Source organism: Charadrius vociferus, unplaced genomic scaffold (genome assembly GCF_000708025.1).
Source record: "Charadrius vociferus isolate BGI_N301 unplaced genomic scaffold, ASM70802v2 scaffold104, whole genome shotgun sequence".
Classification (NCBI taxonomy): domain Eukaryota; kingdom Metazoa; phylum Chordata; class Aves; order Charadriiformes; family Charadriidae; genus Charadrius; species Charadrius vociferus.
Genome location: NW_009648255.1, coordinates 4,548,797 through 4,554,796, shown reverse-complemented (window position 1 = coordinate 4,554,796; position 6,000 = coordinate 4,548,797). Strand labels below are relative to the sequence as shown.

General features: G+C 39.5%; 1 protein-coding gene across 1 annotated transcript in view; it reads left to right on the top strand.

Moving 5' to 3' along the window:
• BCHE (butyrylcholinesterase) overlaps positions 1 to 6,000 on the top strand; it is a 32,163-nt gene that overhangs the window by 5,562 nt on the left and 20,601 nt on the right. The window lies entirely within an intron of this gene.

Here is a 6,000-nt window from a genome sequence, read left to right as displayed (position 1 = left end):
ATTTCATCTTCTCAGAAGGTTGATTTGTGGTTTCTCCTGAGAAAATTAATATACAAAAATCTGTACCTGTGAAAACATACAATCAAACACCTAATTCACACTTTAAAAATATTTAATTAACTTAAATTTTAAAATCCTGCATTAATTTTACTTCTATAGAGGACTTTTGGTTTGTGAAGCATATGTTGATTAGTAAAGACTGAAATCAACTTTCAAAAAGGATTTAATTATTTTTCCCAATAGATTAGAAAAAAGAGGAGACCACTTTGTTCATGTAGTCCATATAACCTTGTACATAACATGAAACGCAGGTAGGACTTAAACATTTCCAGTAATGAAAAATCCAGAACAAATATTGGTAGGTTGTTCTAAAGCTTAATTCCACTTAAATCGATTCCAGTTATAAAAGGAAGTTTTGTGTCTGGTGTGAATGTGCCTCTTCTATATTTTCCAGGTGCTGTATTTTGTTTGACAATTTCTAAGCTTTATATCATGATTTGTGTGTTCCATATAGAGATAATTCTAGGCTCTATTCAAATAACCCTTAATCCTTTTCTTTTGGTTAAATAAAACAGGTTATACTCTTGAGGCTTTCACTATAATGCATTTTTTGAAGTCCTTAAATAATAACTATGCTTCTTCTCTAAAACTGGGATTCATCAACACCTTGTTGGAACTTTCGATGTCAGAATTCAACACGGGTGTCCCCAAAGAGTCCTAAGTACAGCTGTCATCCATCCCCTCTAGTTCAACCCAATATTCCCCTGTTTACTTACCCAAGGAAAGTACTATATGCCCCGGCCGCGGTGTTACTAGCAGCCGCTGTGCCGAGTGACTCCACCATCTGCCCTGATCCCATGGTCCCCCCTTCTGCGGTGGCTCTACTCTCGGTGGCCGGCACCAACCTGCTGGCAGCCCGGCTGCTGCCCGAGCCCTGCATAGTCTCTTCACGTTACACTCCAAGGTCAACTAACAGCTTATTTTTATATGCATCCTTTTTTTTTTTTTTTTTTGACAGATTTGCTTATCAATACATGTGATTAATTTTTTGCTATGAGATGTAGGAATGTTAATTACACTAACAAATTCTTTATATGTCGGAGCCTGTAATATTATTTTTTTTACCGTAAGTGATGAGCGTATTAAAACTCAGAAAACGCCTACACGGATAGCCATACTTATCAATGCATGGTGTTTGAATACAAGGTTTATTCTTGTAAAATTTAATCTAAAATTTAATCTATGAGCTCTTCCTCTTTACTCTGAGCCTGATGACACCACTCCACATGAATTTGGTGTGAAAGACCGTAGCTCAGAGAAAAGCATTCAGCAGGGGTGTACGTTCTGGAATTGAGCTGTGTTGTTGATTTATCAATGCCAAAAATGCATCTGATAGATTCCCAAGTTGAAGTCTGCACAATGAGGTCAGGTAAAGCTTGGTAACAATTCCTGCATCGTGAAGACACGCTATGACAACATTGCTTTGAAGCCAGTGTCATTAGGCCCTTAGTGGAGAGCAAACTGAGTGAAGGCTCCTTGTTATACACTGCAGCTTTACAGCCTGCCCTAAAGGAGTTTGCAATCAGGATCTTATATCAGAGAGAGCAGATCTTTCCATTAAATAGAACTATTTCTTAGCAGGAAAAGAGAAATTCAGGTCTATATTAGATTTTGCAGAATGGTATTTACATTTCTCTGAACTATTGGTTTCCAAAGGATTTTTTTTATATATATATAATTTTTACGTATAATTCTTATATATACAAAAATGTCAATAACATGCTGTGCAAAGTAGAGTACACTGTCCCTGTCACTGTAGCTAGCTAAAATTAGACAACATAAGGTACATTCAGGTTTAAGTTTATAGAAGACAGTCCCGTCATCTAGTCTGATTATCATTCGCACTATAATTAGATTAGCCCACAGATTGAATTTCAAGTGGTTTCCACAGCAAACAGCAAATAATCCCTCCCTCTGCTTCCACCACAAATATCAAAACCATCACTATTAGGGTAAACAATACAATCATGGAATTTATGTAACAGTAGAAGGTCAGATCAGTATTAACCCATTATGCGGCACTTTCCTCATTGTCCAGAACACAGACCCCGAAGTCTCTGTAACACATCGTTCATAGTGTTCAATGAGTGGGGAAATAATAAAAATTGTTAATAAATCCAAAAGTAATAGGCGATCCTTGTTTTGAGCAAACAGTAAAGATTTATGAAGAGCTGGGGAAGCCCCGCTTGACATACTGTTTATAGTAAACTCTGGCATGATCAAAGGGCAAACATCTGAGGGGAAAATTACTTTACCATTGATGTCTCCAGCAGATGAGGAGGAAAATCAAGCAAAAAGATGAAAATCAGAGATATTGTACAGCACAATTTTTAGTGAGGGCGTTTGACCTAATATTCTAATGTGCAGAAGTACAAAAGCACGAGGGAGGGAAGAGCAGCCCGCAGAGGCGAGGAGGTACGGTAGGGTCAACAAGAGCTGGTACCTTCTGGTTGGGAGGGACTGAGAGGTGGCTCAGCTCACGACGTGTGGAGCTGTTTCTCACGAGGGGGTTTCAAGCCCATATTTTGACTAATGATTCTCTGTTTTTCATTCTCACAAGAGCACTAGGAGTAAAAATGGTGATATGAAAAGTCAAAGGTATGCCCTGTAGGAGCATTTTCTGTTTCTTCGAAATACCCAATGTCATGTAAGAGCAAAAGAAAAGATGTTAGGGAGAAAAGGAGAAGTGATACCCTCAAAGTATCCCAAGAGCGTATGGAAAATTCTTGATCTCTACGTTTCTCAGTAAACAAAAGGAGACTGTCAGCCAGCCCATGGGTTTCCCGCTCGACCACCGCCCCCATCAACAGCTGATGCAATTTTCCAAGCGTCTCGCCACTTCTTATTTCTTATCCTTGCTAAAAGTAAATATCAGTGATAACTGACCATTTTTGCCAGAAAATTAACAGGGAAAAAAAAAATTCTATTTTTGAATACAAATTGAGTAATGTAGGTGATTCAGCAGGAGAAGGGGACAAACATTTTGCCTGTGAGTCTTGAAGTTAGATGCTGGTGTTATACCCCAATATCTCCCCCCAGTACCCGAGGGAATAGTGTCATTTTTAGGAATCTGCCATATATTTACATGGTCTGTAACATCTGTGAAGACCCTGCTGAAATAGTCTTCTCTGACAATAAACCACTGCTTTTCAGTCATGAGATTCCCTGCAGATTCATTATCCAGAACAGGATTCGGTGGCTTGGGAACCCCTGGGAACTATGGATACCGTAACTACCTCTGTCACCGCACGTAGGGACAGGTTGCTCATCACTGCCTGCAGTATTTACCCATATAAATAAAGTTACTTCGTATCACTAGTCTGAGAAGAATGAAAAGAAAAAAAAAGCAAATTACCTTGTGGGTCTGACTGTTCAAGCAGTGAACAAGAAGTGGCAAGAAGAAAGGACAGACTGGGAGGCCCATAAGATTCCTGGTATTGATGTTTAGGATCAGCCTTTTGGATTATTTCTAGCTAATGCTAACCCTGATGCACTTAGGCAGACCACAGGAGACAGGCAAGCGCCCACCCTGGAGCTGCGGCTAAGCAGACTGGCAGTGTGGGTAACACCCTCCCATTATACACTCGCAGCATCTCCTGCCCTCAGAAATATCCTTACGATTTATTTCAAGAGCAGATCTAAGTAATCAGCGGTACAGATTATCCGTTAGACTCTTGCAAGGACCTGCTACATGTGGCCAAAAATACCACGCTCCGATTCACGGCGTTTAGATGAGCATCAAGCCAATAATCAGTCTTTTCTCATGCAGCCAGTTCCTGCCTTTCCTGGTGTGGCTGAAGTACCTCTGCCTTCCAGTCCTGGGCATTCCCAGTCTCTCCGGTGTGCTGGTGTCTGAAGTATACTGGCAGCTGAAGACTGGGATCTTCCAATGGTCTTTTCACTTCAAAATTGGATTCAATGTATTGAGGGAGAAAGGGCATAGGTAGGAATGTCCTGACTGAACAGGGTGAGGTCAATCTCGAGATGGACACTGATGTCCATTCAGGTGCAGGGAAAGGCAACTATTACTAAACTGCCAATAAATGCCTGGGATTGGAAGACAAAAGTTTCCAGGTGTGGCAATTCCTTTTCCATCACTGCTGTTTCATTATCACTTCACTTTTTAATGACTGAACTTTTGGTACTAATTAAGGTTGACCAAGTATCTCAGCTGTTCCTAGTGCTGTTAGCATAATTTCATAAAATACCTTTTTTTTTTTTTTTAGCAAGTATTTGAGCCTTGAAAGAACAATATTGTCATCATACCCTCTAAAATCTCTGTTCTACCAGTGAGGGAAGAAAGAGGGTTATTACTGGTGCTGTCTGCATAAATCAAGTATAATACAATATTTGGGTTATAGGAAAGAACAGATTGCAAAACTGATGCTCTTGGCTTACACTTTGATTTAAAATTCCTCCATTTACCCTGAGCTATGGTCTCCTTAGCTAATTCTGGTATCAAAGAACATTGGCAGTTGAATAACAACAGGTAGCCCTAAAATCATTTGATAAAATTCCAGACATCACCAAAATTAGACAGACAAGGACACGTGCATTCAGCAGAAAACCATAGCGTGGTTCAGTATGATTATGTTTGTGTATAGGTAAAGTTCATTTTAACAATATTAAGTTAGTTTTCAGTGGTTTTCTCCTGAACGCTTTCCAGCACACTTTATTTAAGTGATGTCCACAGTGAAAGAATTTAAATTTCTCTTTTTAAACACTTTTAAAATTCATTTCTTTTCTGCCCTTTTGTTATTCTTCAGAAAGCTTTTGAAAGTAAGCGAGTGACACTAACAGGTACTATCAATCATAAGCAGCAGAATGCTCTGCTAACTCTAGTAAGAGGAAGTTTTATTTATCATGAAAAAATATATGGCATCCCAAATCAGTGGTTGCTAGGTTATGCCTTTTGCGTTACTTTATTCATTAGATTTGGTAACTGTATTTTTTAGGCATGAGTGACGCAAAGTGACAAGGAGACAGACAAGTCAGATGAGATGAAAACTCAAATAAGAATGTAGTGGAACATACAAAGATAATATTTTTAAGGCTTTGTGAAAAATGTTTTGGATAAAAGAAAACTGGCAAAACTTGTCTCACTGCCAGTTTTGCAACTGCTGAAACAAATCTTTGCAGCTTTTTCTATAAAGTGAAGCCTTTGAAATATTTCCTCCTATGTTTTAGGGGAATTTGTGAGGCTTTGATTGTCCCACTAAAGCTCTGAAGCACTTTGCCTGGTTATTATTGCCTTTCCCTGATGTTCCACTGGTAGACATATAATAAATTTCAGTGCTTTTCTTACCAACTTATCCCAACATGTTTATAGACAGCAGTTTCAGAACAGTGAGAACAAAAACAACAGCCTCATATAGAGTTCAGACAGCAGATTGAACTGGGGACCTATATAGTCTATGTATGGAAAGGAATGAACGTACTGGGGTGGGGTGGGGAAGAAAATAAAAACCTCCAACTTCTTTTAATTTTCTAATACTTCAGAAACTAGGATTTTTTAGGTACCACTCAGCCATTTCATGGTAACAAATTTACCGTGGGTTGTATTCCTGTCTGAGTTTAGCCCACGTTCCCAGGGACAGAGGCAGGTGCCTGGGTTCCATCTCCTCAGCTGGGACCTGGTGCTGGATCCTCACAGGGTCTTCAAACACACGGGAGCTGGAGCTCAGCGGGGCCAAGGGGAGGTTTTCCCCTGAGGCTGCTGTTTCTGGCATCTCGCATTTATCCAGAATAAGTCATTTGTCATCTTAACTAGTGATTTGACTGGATCAGGTCAAGAATCCAGAATGGGAGATTTCTGGGTGCGAGGTAAAAACCGAAGGAGTATAAATGAGGAATGACAGAGGTTCCTAAAAATACAAAAAGATATGTGGAAAGGAATATTTTCCCTTACTTTGTTAGGGATAAAGCAAAGCTTTAATTTTG